At 40.2% G+C, this 20,467-nt stretch overlaps 1 pseudogene; it reads right to left on the reverse strand.

Annotated features, from left to right (window-relative positions):
* Positions 1-20,467, reverse strand: part of LOC125362986 — a 46,571-nt pseudogene that overhangs the window by 24,702 nt on the left and 1,402 nt on the right.

The raw sequence follows: 20,467 nt of genomic DNA on the forward strand, positions 1-20,467 counted from the left end.
AGTGGCGCTGTGGCTCAAGTGGCAGAGTGCTAGCCTTGAACAAAAAGGAAGCCAGGGACAGTGCTCAGGCCCTGAGTCCAAGGCACAGGACTGGCCAAAAAAACCAAAAAAGCATTTCTGCAATTTCCTGAACACTGTCTCAAAATGAGGAAAACAATCATAACTCTTGTGTCATCATATTTCTTTTCAGAGGTGTTTGTAGCTGTGGAACAGAAAATACTTTAGTTACAACTTTTCAAAAGTCTTTACAGAAGAACTAGTTTAAAACACTACCCTGAAGCCATATATTAATATTAAGTAATCATTTTTAATATATACGTAAGAAGTTTTAACGTCTTTTTCTACTGCATTACACAGTAATTTTAACAATCTTGACTCCATTTCTCATAGGCTATCATAAAGTTGTAGTCAGGCACAGGTGGCTCACACCTGTAATCCGAGCTTCTCAGCGGAGGCTGACATCTGAGGAGCATGGTTCAAAGCCTATCTGGGCAGAAAAGTCGATCAGACTCCAATTTACCACCAGAAAACCAGAAGTGGAGCTGTGGCTCAAAGTGGTGGAGCACTAGCCTCGAAGAAAAGAACTCGGGGACAGCACCCAGCTTCTGAGTTCAAACCCTATAACCCATAAAATGAAATATAAAGTTCCAAAGAAGGCCATTAAGTGTCTGAGTCATTTTGAGTAGCCCCGAACACAGGACATGACTGACTCTCCCCTTTAACTTTCTGGACAGACAGAAAAACACACTGCAGAGCTACCACTAGTTTCCTACAACTTTCCCTCCTGTTCACTAAAGGCCTTCTTAACCTGGCCACACATGCTCAACTTCACAAAAGATAACTGCAGAATACCCCCTAGTCAATTCTAAAGCCGCTGCCAATGCTTATTCTTGGTAACCAGCAGAATGCACGAAGATGAACATGAATTTTATGATCAAGCAACATATTTTCTAAGTGATATGTCTTATCTAAAATATACTATTATCCCTACTACTTCATGTTAATAAAAACATTGAAAATAAGGTAATAATCTAAAACATGAAATAAAATGGACTGGCACCTAAATGAAATAGAAAATGGAACTATGAATGGGATAATAAAGGCCAGGTAGTTACACAGATATTTTTGTGATTGTTTGCCTTGGCTTTCAAGCTTGGTATGGAACTTCAAATGAAATTTTTTTTTCTTCCTTGTGTCTGTGGTTTTTTTCTTTGTTTTTGTACTGCTCCTGGAGCTTAAACTCAGGGCCTAGGTTCTGTCCCTGAGCTTCTTTTTGTTCAAGGCTATTATTGCTATACCACTTGAACCACAGTGCCACTTCTGGCTTTTTCTGAGTAGTTTATTAGATAAAGTCTAGAGTCTCATCGATTGGTTTTGAAGCAGGATCCTCAGACCCCAGCCTCCTAAGTAGCTAGGATTACAAGTGTGAGCCACCAGCTGCCAGCCTATATGTTCTTCTTTTTTGAGGTAGGGTCTCACTATGTAGCTCAGCCTATCCTCAAACTCTTAACTCCTTCTGCCTCAACCTCTTGTATGCTGAGATTGCACATTTGTACAGTCAGGTTGACAATGCCTTTACCTTCCTTATTCATCATATACAAATGCCAGTAACCAAACACTGTATATACTAATTAATTAATTAATTTCATTTTCACAATAATCCATTTTATTAAGAACTGGCTCAGACTATTCCTCGGGAATCCATACAGTGATAGTTCACAATACAAAAGAAGCAAAAAGTAAGAACTGAGAGAAGCAACTATAGCAAATAAACTTATTCTAAACATACTTGCTCTGAATCATTGTAGCATGAAGTTTCTGCGTGTGATCAATACCTGACAACCTGCTACTCTCACTGCAAATCCAGTCTCTAGCCTGCTAGCGCCGGCCTCTCTACTCTCATTTCACTGAGGCTCTATCAAAGACTTCCACACTGCCATATTAAAGGAAAACTTGGTAGTTCTTGTGACAGTTCTCTTAAGCGTTCCAGAGTCTACGCTTTCCTACTGCTACTGCTGTTTCTTCCCTCCTTCTCCCATACACTTCTCCATTTCCTTCTCAAACTCCTTGGTGACTGCTTTGCTTTAAACTGTAGACGTTAATCTTCAGGACACCCTTCTAGACCCTCTTTGGTCTCCAAACTATCAATCTGGTGAACATCACACTGAATATCAAAAAAGCCAAGCAGGGGCTGGGGATATATCCTAGTGGCAAGAGTGCCTGCCTCGGATACACGAGGCCTTAGGTTCGATTCCCCAGCACCACATATACAGAAAACGGCCAGAAGCGGCGCTGTGGCTCAAGTGGCAGAGTGCTAGCCTTGAGCAGGAAGAAGCCAGGGACAGTGCTCAGGCCCTGAGTCCAAGGCCCAGGACTGGCCAAAAAAAAAAAAAAGCCAAGCAAGAGAATGATCCTGAATTCAAGTCTTAGTAACAGCACCAAATAAGTAATTGAGCCCTACACAGGAAGTGACACTGTAGCTCTAAGTAGTAGAGTGCTAGCAAGTGCCCAGGCCAAGAGTTGAAGCCCCAGAACTGAAGGGGGAAAATAAAAGCCCTACACCATCTGGCCTTCATTACTGCTCATCTGCACACCTCTTACCCTCACTCATCCTAATCTAGTCCACTGATCTTTAATAAAACTAACCAAACTAACAAATAGGGTCCTTGGACCATGCTATTCTTTCTGCCTACAGTAATCCTTCTTCCAGAAATCCCCAGTTTGCCTCCCTCACTTCCACCAGGTATCAGCTAAAACATTTCACACACAGGCTTCTCTAACCACTCTCTACACATGAAACTTTCTCCCGATGTGCCATAACTTGCTACCACTTTATTATAGATGGTTTTACTCTCACTCTTACTGGCCCCAAACTAACTTTTCCCTTATTATCTTATTCTAAGCATTCCTACTGCTCATACTTTCCAAAATGTATTCAAATTTTTTTTTCTCTCTCTATTTTTTTTTTTTTTTTTTTTTTGGCCAGTCCTGGGCTTGGACTCAGGGCCTGAGCACTGCCCTGGCTTCTTTTTGCTCAAGGCTAGCAGTCTGCCACTTGAGCCACAGCGCCACTTCTGGCCATTTTCTGTATATGTAGTGCTGGGGAATTGAACCCAGGGCTTCATGTATACGAGGCAAGCACTCTTGCCACTAGGCCATATCCCCAGCCCTGTATTCAAATTTTTACCATTAATTATTTAGAACAATTAAAATTCCTCCTCCTCCTTTTTTTTTTTGTCAGTCCTGGGCCTTGAACTCAGAGCCTGAGCACTACCTCTGCCTTCCTATTGCTCAAGGCTACCCCAGCCCCAAAATTCCTCCTTCTTTATAAGGTGTGTTAGCATAAACTAGTAAGTGGAAATCTTAGCACTTTCAGCAACTACCATACCTTCAACACTACTAAGTATTACCTACCATTCCATGACCTGAAGTGTTTGATTACAACTACTTCTAATTTCTTTTTTTTTTTTTTTTGGCCAGTCCTGGGGCTTGGACTCAGCGCCTGAGCATTGTACCTGGCTTCTTTTTGCTCAAGGCTAGCACTCTGCCACTTGAGTCACAGCGCCACTTCTGGCCATTTTCTGTATATGTGGTGCTGGGGAATCGAACCCAGGGCCTCATGTGTATGAGGCAAGCTCTCTTGCCACTAGGCCATATCCCCAGCCCTTCTAATTTCTTTAACTTTGGATGAGTATAGAAAAAATCTTTACATTTTTCTCCTGCAGGAAAAAAAATCAAAATTATTTCTATAATTTCCAAAGTAATCATATTAATGTATTGTTCTTTAAGCATATGTGAAAAATTTACTTTTTATTTAAATAGTAACTAAGTATACAGGTAGGATAGGAACATCCAAACGGAAGTCAGTAATAAAACAAAGAGAAATATGTTTATTTAAACTTTAAATCAGACTGAGGATTTTCACTACAAATAAATGAGGCTAATATCTAATATGTATTTAAGGTTTAAATTGATAAACAATAAACTTGAATAAGTATTAATCCTAACAGACAATAAAACACTTAAACATTTAAAGGACCTATTGTTACCCAAATATAAACAAGGGTATTCGCGTGCATCAATCAAAAAATGTTTTAAAATTCATATTAATTAATAAAGAACAATTTGGGCATGGTGGCATATCAGAACTTGGTTGGGATGGGGGCTGGGAATATGGCCTAGTAAAAACAGTGCTTGCCATACATACATGAAGCCCTGAGTTCCACGACTCAGCACCACATATAGAGAACAGGCCACAGGTAACTCTGTGGACCAAGTGGCAGAGTGCTAGCCTTGGGCAAAAAGAACCAGGGCCAGTGCTCAGGCCCAGAGTTCAAGCTCCCAGATGTCAAAAAAAAAAAAAAAAGAACTTGGGACGGTAAGGCAGAAGGATCACAAGAAAGAAGGTGACTGGGATTCATAATGAAACCTTGCCTCATTTAAAAAAGCGCACGCTGGGGGCTCTGTCTTGTAATCCTAGCTACTCAAGAAGCTGAAATCGAAGGATCTCAGTTCAAAGCTAGCCCAAGCAGCCCAAGTCCATGAGACTTTCACCACCAATTAATCACCAGAAAACTGCAAATGAGCCAGTGGCTCAAAGTGGTAGAGTGCTAATGTTGAGCGAAAGAGTTCAGACTCAGCACCCATGCCCAAAGCCCCAATGACTGATTAAAAAAAGACAGAGAAAAAAAGAAAAAGACAAACAATATATAATCTTTCTTTTTTTTTTTTCAATTTTTTATTATCAAACTGATGTACAGAGAGGTTACAGTTTCATACGTTAGGCATTGGATACATTTCTTGTACTGTTTCTTACCTTGTCCCTCATGCCCCCCTCCCTCCCCCTCTTTCCCTCCCCCCCAGGTGTTCAGTTCACTTACACCAAACAGTTTTGCAAGTATTGCTTTTGTAGTTATTTCTCTTTTTTTATCCTGTGTCTCTCAAATTTGGTATTCCCTTTGAATTTCCTACTTCCAATACCAGTAAACGCCGTTTCCAATATACTCAGATAAGATTACAGAGATAGTGTAGGTACAACCATAGGAAGGTGATACAAGAACATCATCAATAATAGAAACTACACATACACATAGGACGTTGAAAGTAGTTACAACTGTGGTATAACAATTGTTTCCATAACATGGAGTTCATTTCACTTAGCATCATCTTATGTGTTCATAAGGGTATAGCTATTGGGCCTTGTGATGCTCTGCTATGGTTTGCCTAAACCTGTACTAATTATTCCCAATAAGGGAGGCCATAGAGTCCATGTTTCTTTGGGTCTGGCTCACTTCACTTAGTATAAGTTTTTCCAAGTCCTTCCATTTCCTTACAAATGGAACAATGTCATTCTTTCTGATAGAGGCATAAAATTCCATTGTGTATATGTACCACATTTTCCTGATCCATTCATCTATGGAGGGGCATCTGGGTTGGTTCCAGATTCTCGCTATGACAAATTGTGCTGCGATGAACATTGTTGTGCTGGTGGCATTACTGTGATTTTGTTTGTGGGCTTTTGGATAGATACCCAACAGTGGGGCTTCTGGGTCATAATCTTATAATTCTATAATTCTTATAATCTATAATTCTTATAGCATATTTTAGGTTTTGGCTTGCTGTATTACCTAGATGTACCTCAAAGTCCTAAACAGAATCAATCGTCCCGCCTCAACTTTCTACGAAACCGAGACTACAGGTATGCATCACTACACACAGCTAACACAAGACAGAATTTTAAATGAAAATCCATATCTTTGTGGAGGAAAGCATTAACACTTGCTAAAGTACCATGTGTATGTGTGCAGTTATAGTTTCATAAAGGTCTCATTTCGGCTAAGTTCGTTTTTACCCATGTCATTCCTTCAAAAATTAAGAAAAGGGGGACTGGGAATATGGCCTAGTGGCAAGGCCTAGTGCCTCTTATACATGAAACCCTGTGTTTGATTCCCCCACACCACATATATGGAAAACGGCCAGAAGTGGCGTGGTGGCTCAAGTGGCAGAGTGCTAGCCTTGAGCAAAAAGAAGCCAGGGACAGTGCTCAGGCCCTGAGTCCAAAACCAGGACTGGCCAAAAAAAAAAAATTAAGAAAAGGTTCTACAAATAAGTAAACTTAAAACAAATTAGTTAGTAAAAAGAAATTCAACTCTAAAAATGAATGCAGATTTTTGCAATTTAAAAATAAAAAACATCTGGTTTTCCCAGTTCGAGTCATATGTATTGTTTTCTAGCAATTACTCAAAAACACCTCATTGCTTTTAAAAACAACGCATCTGGGGCTAGGATTGTGGCCTAGTGGTAAAGTACTTGTCTCACATACATGAAGCCCCAGGTTTGATACCTGAGCACCACATATACAGAAAAAGTCAGAAGTGCTGCTGTGGCTCAAGTGGTAGAGTGCTAGCCTTGAGCACAAAGAAGCCAGGACAGTGCTCAGGCCCTGAGTCCAGGCCCCAAGACTGGCAAAATAATAACCAAAATCATAACAATAAAGCATCTTAGATGACTGTTTTATGTATCTTCAACAAAAATATTTTCATCATTTCTTTACATAATTTCATACCACGTACCTTTTGTTCCATGCGTAATTCCAGAAAGGAAAAAATATCTCATTCCCATATGCTGCAGTAGTTCATAACCATGATATAAACTAATACAAATGGCATACTCGCCGTCAATTATGCCTTGATGACATCCCTGAAAAAAATCAATAATAAGTTGGGCTGGGGCTATGGCCTAGTGGCAAGAGTGCTTGCCCCTTACACATGAGGCCCTGGGTTCAATTCCCCAGCACCACACATATAGAAAATGGCCAGAAGTGGCACTGTGACTCAAGTGGCAGAGTGCTAGCCTTGAGCAAAAAGAACAGTGCTCAGGCCCTGAGTCCAAGACCCAGGACTGGCAAAAAAAAAAAACCCAAAACAATCAGCACATGTTAAATTCAACCAAAGAAACATGAAGATACAAGCACTATACCCATGCTCTCAGGCTAATGTGCCCATATGATAACCAAGTTTTGTTTTTTCCAGTCCTTACGGCCACAAGCACTGTCCCTGGCTTCTTTTTGCTCAAGGCTAGGTAGCACTCTACCACTTGAGCTCACAGCTCCACCTCTGCCTTTTTCTATGTATGTGGTACTGAGGAATCAAACTCCGGGCTTCATGTATGCTAGGTAAGTACTCCACCACTAGGCCATATTCCCAGCCCCTGGTAACAAAGATTTAAAAGAAGAATACTGAGAATGTATTTCAATTATTTTCCTATAGCTTACATTTTTAGTGGCATTTCTCAGTGAATCATTCTAAATTCTTCCCTGACAGTGTTGAATAGTTTTCTATAGCACCCTAACTATCTGAAACAGTAAACTTGCCTTTTTATCAAATACACTCACCAATAAAATCAAAATCAGCAAGTTTAGATTTACTGAAAATTTTAGTGAACTTTTAACTTTAGGAAGAAATTTAAACATGTTTATTCATGTTTTAGATAACATAGTGAAATAGACTCCTTTAGAGGTTTGTTTGGCATGGCAGGACTGCATTTTCTGGTGTAAAATAAAAGTGACTCCTATGTAGTCACAAATATTCATTAATTATTCTCTCTGGCCTCTTCAAAATCTTTTTTCTCTAGCTAGGTGCTCTTACCCTTTTGCTCCTTGCTACTTGGGAGTCTGCCTCAAGAATACTTCTCACCAGCCATCCTAGCAACTAAAAGCCTAGGCTGATCAAGCATGTGTCTAGGAAGGAAGCAAGATGCTTTCTCAAGACCTAACCAGCAAAATCCAGAGCCCAAGAAAGCAAAGACCTTAATTCAGATCCCAGGAACTGCTAAATAAAGCAATGTTCCATGGAGTTACACTTCTAGACTTGGGTGTCTTTTTATATAGTGAGCTTTTCTTCTAACCTTGGGCCCAGCTTGACAGACATTTTCATACACCTACTTCTCTCCAATGAACATTAAGTATTACAAGTTTTTTTGTGATGCTTCTTCCTTTCTGGTATTACAAGTAAGCCCAAATATTCTGGGATTCAAATTTAGCTACAATTTGCTCTTTCATGGGTCAGTGATACGCTTCAATAACTCATTTTATGTTTTAGCCTTCCTATCATAAACATTTATACTTACCCACAATATTTGGAGATGGGTTTTTCCTAAATTGATCTCTGGCCAGAATTATCTGGTACTTGTTAGATTGGGGATATCTCTTCTCATCAAAACATTGCTCAGAATCAGAGAACTTGCAAATGTTTCCAAACTCTGCAAATGTAAAAAAAAAATATTGTAAGTTTAAAGACCTTTTTTCAAACATATTAATTTTTGCCACATGTTAAAGTAATTAATATATTTAATAAAGTTTGTTTTGAAATGAAGTTTTGGGCTAACACAGCATAGATAATAAAATTGAAGCATCGTTGACATCTAAACCTGGATAGTATCTAAACATGGGCCTCACAAGCTAGGGCTCACACCTGTAATCCAAGCAACTCAGGATCTGACAATCACAGTTCAAAACCAGCCTGGACAGCAAAGATTAAACTCTTTTTTTTGCCAGTCCTGGGGCTTTGACTGAGGGCCTGAGCACTGTCCCTGGCTTCTTTTGCTCAAGGCTAGCACTCTGCCACTTGAGCCCCAGCGCCACTTCTGGCTTTTGTCTGTGTATGTGGTGCTGAGGAATCGAACCCAGGGCTTCATGCATGCTAGGCAAGCACTTTACCACTAAGCCACATTTCCAGCCCCAAGATTAAACTCTTATTTCCAATGAACTACTCAGAGAAAGCCAGAAGTCTTGCTGTGGCTCAAAAAGTAGAATGCTAGCTAGCCAAACAAAACAAGCTTATACACAGTGCCCAGGCAAGTTTTCGCCCCAGGATTGGCAGAAAGAAAAAGAAGGGCAGTGGTATTTTTCATTGCTGCATCTTCCACCTCTAGAACAAATAATAGCACATAGGTCCCAAGTAAATGTTTGCAGATGGTTGAATAAATTGAAATGTCTTTAATTTCATTCATTAATTCTTCCAACCAGTATTAAATATCCATCACACATCAAATGTACCTCTTAAATACCGGAATCTTATGACTAAGACAAATGACGCTGGCTGCTCTCATAGTTTACAATCCAAGGAAGGAAACCAAAGGATCAAGAAATGGATAGAGATGGAGATTGAAGCTCCTAGCAAGTGCAGGGTCCTATGTCTGATCCCTGATTCTAGGACAAAAAAAAAGACTAAAAGATGGTAATAGATAAGTTTTGTTTCTTGGTTTTGTTGTGGAAAGTGTTTTTTGTTGTTGTTGTTGTTGTTTTTTTCAAATTTTTATTATCAAACTGATGTACAGAGAGGTTACAGTTTCATACGTTAGGCATTGGATACATTTCTTGTACTGTTTGTTACCTTGTCCCTCATGCCCCCCTCCCTCCGTGGAAAGTGTTTTTATTTTTATTTTTTGTAGCCCAAATTAGCCTCAAACTTGTAATCCTCCTGCCTCATCCTCCCGAGTTCTAAGATTACAGGCATAGCCACATAACCAGTTGAAAATAGGTAATTTTGATAAATACAATGTTATTAATACAATTAAGAATCTAGAACTTCATTGTATGTATGTATGTATGTATGTGTGTGTATAAATATGTATATACACACACACACACACATATATATCACATTTTCTTGAGTGGGTCAGGGGAATGTGGTATATGTACACCATGGAATTTTTTGCTTCCAACAGAAAGAAGGACATTGCCCCATTTGTAAGGAAACAGACTTGAGCAAGCCAGACCTGAAGAAATATAGGCTATATGGTTTCCCTCATTTGTAATCAATAGAATGTATCTATAAATCTACAAATAAACTTAATGGATAGTAAAAGGACAAAAATATTACACTTGGACATGATAGATTAAACAGGACTCTAAACATTCACACAGTGAGAACAAAGGAGGATATTCTTAGGAGAGGATCATAGGGCTCAAGCGCTGTGTGCATATGAACACAAAAAATGATGCTTGTCCAAGTGAACTCCAAGAAATGGAAATAACAAGTTTTTTCATCATATTGTTTGTGGGGTTTTTTCCCCTCTTTTCTTCTAGTTTTCCTTTAGTCGCCGTTTTTTATTTCTGTATCCTTTGTCATGTATACAAGTTTATCTCATTTGGGGAGGGGAAGGGAAGCTTAGGAACAGTGGGACCAATTGTGCACTAATTCAGCAGTGATACTCGACAGTCACTACATTGGAAATGAACTATACAACTTGGGGGGGAGCTGTTCAGGATGGGAGGAACTGGGAGAAAATGAGGGAGGGTGTGACACTGTTTAAAAAGAAATGCACTGTCTTAAGTAACTGTAACTCCTCTGTACATCACCTTAGAATAAAAAAAAGAATCTAAAAGAGAGTAAAGTTACGTAGCTTTGAGGCTACGTATGTTAACATGAACGATGAGTTGAGTCTATGATGTTATGTTCCTGACGGAGCAAGCATTCCAGAAAGAAAATAGTAAACCAACAGGAGTAATCTTAATGGTAAATGAAGGAAGAAAGAGACCTCTACATGAACAGCTGCCAGAGTGACAAATAATTGTTTATTTTAGTACATTTCTTACCTCTCTCATCCAGCTTTCCTGAATACATTGTCTTACAAAAAAAGCACTGTAAACATATTAACAAAGTGAAATTCTAACTGCACATGACTAACAAATGAGGCAAATATTGGAGTTAAGAATGTAGTTCAGTGCTTAGGGGGACTGATCTATTATGAAAGACCCTGCCACCAAAGGAGTGGGGGCAGGAGGGAGGACTGGAGGAAAGAAAGAAGAAAAAAAAGAGAGAATGACCAGAATATTCTATATCTTCAATAAATAATACTTAGGAAAAAATAATGCTAAGATTTTTTTATTTAATTTCATTGTCAAGGTGATGTACAGAGGGGCTACAGTTACATATGTAAGGCAGAGAGGAAATTTCTTGTAAACTAGTTACCTCCTCCATTTTGTTCCACCTCCGTTCCTCCCTAGTGCTGCCCCCCCCCCAAGTTATACAGTTTCTTTATATTATCTTTTTCTTTTCTTTCTTTTTCTCTTTTTCTTTTCTTTTTTCCTTTGGCCAGTCCTGTGGCCTGAACTGAGGGCCGGGGCACTGTCCCTGGCTTCTTTTCGCTCACGGCTAACATTGTACCACTTGAGCCACAGCGCCACTTTCAGCTTTTTCTGTTTATGTGGTGCTGAGGAATCAAACTCAGAGCCTGAAGCATGCTAGGCAAGCACTCTACTATTAAGCCAAATTGCCAGCCCCAACATAATGTCTTGTTAAGTATCACTGTTGTATTGGTTGTCCTTTGCCCTTTGTAATGAAGATTTCACAACAAAAAGAAACCACAGGGCTGGGAATATGGCCTAGTGGTAAAGTGCTAGGCCTCATATACATGAAGCCCTGGGTTCAATTCCTCAGCAACACATGTATATACAAAAAGCCAGAAGTGGCGCTGTGGCTCAAGTGGCAGAGTGCTAGCCTTGAGCAAAAAGGAAGCCAGGGACAGTGCTCAGGTTCTGAGTTCAGAGGCCCAGGAATGGCAAAAATAAATAAACTAATTAATTAATTAAAGAAAGAAAATGACAATCATGTTTAAAAAAAAAAAAAAAACAGTGTCCCCACAAAATTTCAAAGTAGCTGCCACTGGAATGAAATCTACACTAGTTTTACAAAGGTCCCTCCCCTCCCCTCCCCTTCTTTCCTTCCTCCCTTCCTGGAGTTACTGGCACCTGAAATAAAGGCCTCAAGTTCTCCCCTCTTTCACTCAGGTTGGTGCTCTACCACTTAAGCCACACCTCCACTCTGGCTTTTTGCTGGTTGAATGGAGGATAAGAAGCTCATGGACTTTTCTTCCTGGGATGGCCTTGAACCACAATCATCAGATATCAGTCTCCTGAGTAGCTAGGATTTCAGGTGAGGGCCACCAGCTGAGATTTGAACTTCTTGAAAGGCTGAAATGATAATTAAATATCAAAAATTTAAAAAGTTACCTAAAAGTATGGCCCAAATGCTAGAAAGCTTGGCTAGCAAATGGAAGGCATGAACAGAAATTCCAATATCACACACACACAAAAAAACAACACGAATGCAGCTGGGAATATGGCCTAGTGTAAAGTGCTTGCCTCGTATACATGAAGCCCTGGGTACGATTCCTCAGCACCACATATATAGAAAAAGCTGGAAGTGGTGCTGTGGCTCAAGTGGTAGAGTGCTATCCTTGAGCAAAAAGAAGCCAGGGACAGTGCTCAGGCCCTGAGTTCAAGGCCCACGACTGGCAAAAAAAACCAAAACGGAGCAAAATAGAAAGAAAGAAAAAGGAAAAAAATATGTATGGAAGTAACTGGAGGAAAACTAGTCTATCCTCCTTATTGTTTAGAGAATTAGATTGCTGGCAGCTTTGTAAAAGGTTACCTGGGCTCATAGATCTATCTGATTACTCCTTTTTCTTCTACATGGTTAGCTTTCTTAACCATGTGGCTACATGCAATCATCAAATTCCGTAGGTCGTTCAGAGAGCCAGCCCACTTTTAAGAAAGAAGAACATATTCATGTCTCAATAGAAGAAGTGGCAAAGAAATCACTCATCATCTTTAATCCATCCCCAAACTCATAACTTCAAAGACCTCTTCAATATATGGATTCTATAATATATGGATTCTGTATGTTCTCTTTTCTAGATTCTGCCAGTGAATTTATGCAAACCTAGAACTAGGAGAAAAAAGGCTTACCTGGATGTATGTCTTTTGGATGGCTGCCAGTTCTTCCCCAAGGGGCACAACAAGCTTCACAACTCGTCTTTCATGAGACTATGGCAAAATATCTGCAGAATCTTCAGAACAAAGCTCAATCTGCCCAATTAGTAGGTTAGTAATAGCCTGCTGCACAGCCTACACAAATCCATAAAATATGAGAATAAATTTTTTTTTATTTTATATATTTTGGCCAGTCCTGGGCCTTGGACTCAGTGCCTGAGCACTGTCCCTGACTTCCTTTTGCTCAAGGCTAGCACTCTGCCACTTGAGCCACAGCACCACTTCTGGCCATTTTCTGTATATGTGGTGCTGGGGAATCAAACCCAGGGCTTCATGTATACTAGGCAAGCTCTCTTGACACTAGGCCATATCCCCAGCCCAGAATAAATTATTTAACATGTTGATTTTTTAACTATATACAGAAATGAAATAGTAAGAGTCTCAGGCCAGCATAGGCCCAGATAGCAAGAGTCTGTCTCAAAAGCAAACAAAAATAACCCTCCTACACCCTCCCCCCCAAAAAAAAACCCACAGGAAGAGGGAAACTGGAAGAAAAATGACGGAGGGGGTAAAAATGTTCCACAAGAAATGTACTGATTACCTAACTTATGTAACTGTAACCCTGCCATACATCATTTTTTAATTTAAAAATTTTTAAATTAAAAAAAAATTACACATTCCACATACCGTATGAGAACAGGAGAAAAATAATTTTGAAACATTTTTTTCTACCTGTAACATTTCTCTAATAAGAACATTAGAGCATTTCTAACAAATTTCGTAAACGTATTTTTGGCACTTTTCAAATGTAATCTTACAGAGATAGACAAACATATTTTAGAGGAGGGCTGTAAATCCTTGAGGGGGGGGCTGGAATTTTTCCCAAGTGGAAAGAGTACACACCTGGCATTCTAACAACCCTGGTTCCAGCATCAAGAAATAAAATATCTGCATTTTGAATATTCTCCAGTATAGGGAACAAGAGCTCTTTAAAAAATGCTTGATTCTATACCTAGGCCAAGGAAAATAATAAATAAGCATAAATTATCTTGTGATGTCAGAAAAATTTTAAATGTTTTAAAGGGAAATAGAGACGCGTATGTATCTAAAGGACATAGAAATTGTGTTGAAGAAGGTCTGCAATGGCCAACGCTAACCCAGTCTGAGCAACAAAACTGAATATGGACTGTAGCCCATAGAAAACAATCAATATATATTAGTTCATAAAGATATAAAGAAGTGAATTCACAAATAACAGCTCTTTGTTACAAAAGAATGTCAGTTAAGCATAGAAGCTGAACTCATGGGATACCCCAATCATCTGAAAACCTAGTACAGTACTTGAAAGGCAGAGACTGGAGACCTTGAGTTCCAGGCTAGTCTAGAACTCACTAAGCAATCTGTTGAAAGGAAGCAAAGGAAAGAAGGAGGGTAAGAGGACGGGTGAGTAAGAGAAAAGGGATGGAGGAGGGGTAGTAATAGTGATTTTTTTTTTTTTTTTTGGCCAGTCCTGTGACTTGGACTCAGGGTCTGAGCACTGTCCCTGGCTTCTTTTTGCTCAAGGCTAGCACTCTGCCACTTGAGCCACAGTGCCACTTCTGGCCATTTTCTGTATATGTGGTGCTGGGGAATCGAACCCAGGGACTCATGTATATGAGGCAGGCACTCTTGCCATTAGGCCATATCCCCCAGCCCAGCAATAGTGATTTTAAAGAAAACACAAAAGTAATCGTTGACAGCTGGATCACAATTAGATGCTAAAATAGAGCACGAATATAGTGCAAACTATCTCCCCCACTAGGTACTTATTCATTATAGAGGAGAAACCCAAAAGATGTCATCTTAGATTAGGAGCACCAGAAGTAAGTCACCGTGTAGCCCTGACAGGATGTGCTGAGCATAGCTATGTACAGCGTCCCTTCTGGTCTGCAAAATGCCAGACAAAACCAAACTGAGTGACATTCTACAAAATGCTGTTCCAAAACATGCAGCTCATGAGAGACAAGACTAAGGAATTGTCACAGATTGGAAGGGAATAAGGAGATAAGACCAGTAAGTTAAGTTCAAGATTTTAGATTGCGCAATGGGGAAAAAGAGGCATTGATAGGCAAGCAGAATTCAAATTATAGTTGGTATATTAGCTACTAGCATTCTTACTATGGTTGTATAATGTCAGCATTAGCAGAAATTAAGTGAAAGACAAAGATTTAAACTTTTACAAATTTTTCCATAAGTCTAAAATTATTTCCAAGTTAAACTAAAAAGAACTATACATAGCAATTACTACAAAGTAGTCATAGCCCGGCCCTGCTGGCTCAGACCTGTAATCCTAGCTACTCAGAAGATGAGATCTGAGGATCATAGTTTGAAGCCAGCGGTTGCTTCGTGAGACCTTTATCTCCAATAAACTACTCAGAAAAAGCCAGAGGTGGTGTGACGGCTCAAGTGATTGAACTAGTCTTGAGACAAAGAAACTCAGGGACAGAACCCAGGCCCAGAGCTCAACTCCCAGGACCAGCAAAACATAAAATAATAAAAATAAAAAGCAGGGGCTGCAAATGGGGCTTAGTGGTAGAGTGCTTCCTTGCCTAGCATGCATGAAGCCCTGGGTTCGATTCCTCAGCACCACATAAAGAGAAAAAGCCAGGAGTGGTACTGTGGCTCCAGAGGTAGAGTGCTACTAGCACTGAGCAAAAAGAAACCAGGGACAGTGCTCAGGCCCTGAGTTCAAGCCCTCATACTGGCAAAAAATAAAATAAAATAAAAATTAGCCAAAGTACATTAATTGGTATTTTTTAATAAATAGCTTTAGGGGAGAGAGCAAGGAAAAGAGTAACTTTGTCCAAAAAGAAATTTACTCTTTACCTGATTTATGGAACTGTAACCCCTTTATACATCACCATTATATTAACAATTAAAAAATCATGGGCTGGGGATATAGCCTAGTGGCAAGAGTGCCTGCCTCGGTATACCGAGGCCCTAGGTTCGATTCCCCAGTACCACATATACAGAAAACGGCCAGAAGCGGCGCTGTGGCTCAAGTGGCAGAGTGCTAGCCTTGAGCGGGAAGAAGCCAGGGACAGTGCTTTAGGCCCTGAGTCCAAGGCCCAGGACTGGCCAAAAAAATAAAAATAAAAAAAATAAAAAAAAAAATCAGAAAAAAACAGCAACAGCAGCAACAAAAATAACACTGAAGCCATAAAACTACTGATCCAAAGAGTAGCTAAGTCAGCGGGTAGGTGGGATGTTGAGTTTGGGAGATCTGTAAGAGCACAGAAGTTCAAGAAGTGTAAGACCCGACTGGTCAACATGGCCAAGCCCCACAACAACAGACAAATAGCAAATCAAATAAAAACAAACAAACAAAAAAAGCCTCCTACAGGACTGGGATGTAGCTCAGTGGCAAAGCGCTTGCTTAGCAAGTGCAACCAACATCCTGGATTCCATCCCCAGTCCAAAAAAGAAAAGAAGAAAAACAATACTGTTTAACCAAAAAAAAAAAAAAAAAAAAAAAAGGCAGACACAAGTGGCTCACACCTGTAATCCTAGCTACTCAGGAGGCTAAGATCTGAGGATGTGAACTTCAAAGCCAGCCCATGAACTTGCCCATAAGACTCTTACCTCCAGTTAACCACTAGAAAACCATTAGTGGGGACTGGGAATATGACCTAGTGGCAAGAGTGCTTGCCTCGTATTCATGAAGCCTTGGGTTCGATTCCTCAGCACCACATCTATAGAAAATGGCCAGAAGTGGTGCTGTGGCTCAAGTCGGTGAGGACAAACCTTGAGAGCAAGAGTTCAGGGACAGCACCCAGATCCAGAGTTCAAGCCCCACAACTGACAAAGAAAACGGAAAAAAACACCTGCTTCACCCAAAAAAGAAAAGTTAAGGCAGGTTGTGGAAAGGCTGTAGTCTTAAAGTCAAACTAGTAAATACTAGAATGGAAAATCAACCTGGCCCATACAAAAATTCTTATTTTCTGAAGTGTGTTTTATTTTTGTTTTTTCCAGTCCTAGGGCTTGAACTCAGGGACTGGACACTGTCCCTGAGTTTTCTTTGCTCAAGGCTAGTAGCACTCTGCCACTTGAACACAGCACCACTTCATCTTTTTCTACTGATATGTACTGAGGAATCAAAGCCAGGGCTTTGTGCATGCTAGCCAAGCATTCTACCACTACGCCACATTCCAAGCCCTGAAATGTTAATAAATGGAAAGACATTTTACTTACCTTTACATCACTACCTGGTGTGGCACTAAGTGCCAAAATTCTAAAGTGATGCGTATATTTAAGCAGTTCTCTTACCACCTTAAAGAAAAAGAAAACAATATTGATTTCACCTGTCCAATGCAAGCATAGCAGTGGCTTGATTAAACAAGCTGCTCTATCTAGTCTGTTTAATATTTCTTAACTGGTACATTGGGGATCTAGTAAGCAAAACTACCACAGAGCATAATTTATGTAGAGAAATGATCTGGGCTCCCTGAGACTCATACTGAATCTTAACATTCAAAAAATACTGTTTATCATATTTTTAACATGAGACAGATTGTGCATGAAGACATAACATTATACACAACAGAGACTGGAAGCAGAATTATTTCAGTTGAGAACTAACAGAAGTCTGAGGGATGAATCTCACTCACTGAGTGCTTGCTGGGCATGGCCAAGGCCCTGAGGTGTAATCTCCAGGACCACAAAAAACAAAACCTAAAAACAAGACAAATTTATTTCTCATTGCCAATTCTACTTGATCTAAGTACTAAAACTGATGGCCTTGGACATGAAAAAAGGACTTTAAATAAGGGTCATAGATGCAACCAAAGGAACTGAATGTGACCATTTATTGGATTGGTGCTTTCATAAATCATTTTGTTCTTTTTTTATGCCAGTCCTAGGACTTGAACTCAATGCCTAAGCACTGTCTCTGAGCTTCTTTTCCTCAAAGCTTGCACTCTGTCACTTGAGGCACAGTGCTACTTCCAGCTTTTTCCATTTATGTGGTACTGAGGATCTAACCCAGGGCTTCATGCATGCCAGGCAAGCACTCTAGCACTAAGCCACATTCCCAGCCATAAATCATATTCTTATGGTAGACAGAATTCAGTGTTGTTTCAGATTATAAGGCAGTTCTGACTCCTCTAAATGATATAGCAATGTTTATAATAATAAGATTATTTCATGTGGATGTATCATTATACCTACCAAGACTGTTTCTCATAAACAGGAAGCCACGCCGGGTGCGGTGGCTCACACCTGTAAGCCTAGCTATTCCTGAGGCTGAGATCTGAGGATCGTGGTTCATAGCCACCCCAAGCAAAGTCCCCATGAGGCTCCTATCTCCAATAAACTACTCAGAAGAAGATGAAAGTGGTGCTGTGGATCAAGTGGTAGAGTGCAGAAGACTTGCAGTTTAATAAAGGTCATTGAATGTGACTATGAATTAAATAGAAGATAAATCTACAAAATGGATTCCAAATAGAATAAAAAGTTTAAAGTAGCATTCTCACAGGGAAATCTGAACATACATGTGTTCAATTTAGAACCATGAACAAATAGAAAAATAGGTCCATTACAAGGATATAGTTAAAAAGATCAACTATAAGAAAGATGCCAATTTTCCCTAACACAAAGACACAAGTCAATCATACTTAAGTCTCCAAGGAAGCCAAATTATGCATCCATAAACTGGTAGTGAAATTCATTTAAAACCAAAGGCAAATCCTTTCCATTCTCCCCAAAACCTACTGTGCCTCCAGAACTCACACATTTTCACAAGTGAGTGTTCCAAAACAGAAACCTGGGAGTCATGCTACTCTTCCAATCTCGCATTCACTATCACGCTCCCTTTCCACTCTAATCTCTTAAGCCTTAAGTATCATCCTAATCACACTGTTTCTTTTACTTCCTTCCCTTCCTCTCCTAGCAGTACTGGACATTCAACTCAAGGCCTGTTTCCAGGCCTTGCATTTGCAAGGCTTACTTCTTGAGCCACAACCCCAGCCTCCAGCTAAATACTTCTTTTTTGTTGTTGGTTGTGGGGCTGGACCTCAAGGCCTGGGGGCTGTGCCAGAGCTTTTTCCACTTAAGGCTGGCATTCTACCACTTTGAGCCACAGTACCACTGCCAGTTTTCTGGTGGTTAACTGGAGATAAGAGCCTCAAGGACTTCCTGCCTGGGCTGCCTTCAAACCGTGATCCTGAGATCTCAGACCCCTGAGTAGCTAGGATTACAGGTGTTAGTCACTGGTGCTGGCTCCAGCTAAATATTTCTAATGAGTCTTTGCAGGTCATATTCCCTATAGCCTACACCGTCCATTCAAACTACTAAGAATAAAATGCATGCTTCATGTTCTGTTCCTTAAGTAGGACAGGTAGGGCCAGTGTCCTTATCATAACAGATAAATAGAAATCATTTCTATTTAGTGGCGAGAAGTAAATGACCTCTATAAGTACATCCCATTGCTCCCACACCTGTACTTGGTATCTACATAGAAAGGAAAGGCAGTATTAGGCAGGTACATATTTCGTCCTTATGATATTGACATTTAAAATTACCTGGCCTGGCTGCCATGGAATAGTCCTATATGTCTACTTACAGTCCTTGAATTATTATCTTAGCTTCCAAACTCTACCAATATCCTACTTTACCACACTGTGCCATCCATGACCGGCACCTGACATCTGTTAAGTTTTTTTGAAAAAGGAAAAGGAAAGAAAAAAAGGAGAAAGGGATAGGGAGAGGGAGGGAGAGCAGAGACACTGATTAACGTAACCAAGACAGGGGCTGGGAATATGGCCTAGTGGTAGAGTGCTTGCCTTGTATGCATGAAGCCCTGGGTTTAATTACTCAGCAGCACATATACAGAAAAAGCCAGAAGTAGCACTGTGGTTCAAGTGGCAGAGCGCAAGCCTTGAGCAAAAAGAAGCCAGGGATGATGCTCAGGCCCTGAGTTCAAGGCCCAGGACTGGCAAAACTTTTTTTTGGCCAGTCCTGGGCCTTGAACTCAGGGCCTGAGCACTGTCCCTGGCTTCTTCCCGCTCAAGGCTAGCACTCTGCCACGTGAGCCACAGCGCCGCTTCTGGCCGTTTACTGTATATGTGGTGCTGGGGAATCGAACCTAGGGCCTCGTGTATCCGAGGCAGGCACTCTTGCCACTAGGCTATATCCCCAGCCCGAAACAAAATTTTTTAAAAAGTGAGCAAGACTAAGTATTTCCTATGATCACCTATTCCGGGATAATAAACAACCATCAAAAACTTCCATCACTAATAATGATCCCCTGCAAAATACATCTTAACAATATACACTACAGAATACACCACACAAAATTCTTACCTGGCAATAAGCATAGTTTCCAAGAGCCTTATGAGCTTCATCAACAACTACACACTTGACATCAGCAGCAGGACAAGCTCCTCTAGTAAGGTCATTTACCATGACCTGAGGTGTAAGAAACAGAACTCTCTTGCTGGACCACATTTCCTTCCTGATGACAGCTAGAGTAGAACCTACAAATTAAAGTGACAGTCTACCTCTAAACTTCACACTGAAGCTGGAGGTGTGGCTCAAGTGGTAGAATGAATCTGAATCTGCAATTCAGCCAATAAATAAACTTCATATTGTTTATCTACAAAGTCATATAATCTGGACAACTTTATGAATGGCTTGGTACACTGGTTAAGTGAAGAA

The sequence above is a fragment of the Perognathus longimembris genome, chromosome 14 (assembly GCF_023159225.1).
Source record: "Perognathus longimembris pacificus isolate PPM17 chromosome 14, ASM2315922v1, whole genome shotgun sequence".
NCBI lineage: Eukaryota > Metazoa > Chordata > Mammalia > Rodentia > Heteromyidae > Perognathus > Perognathus longimembris.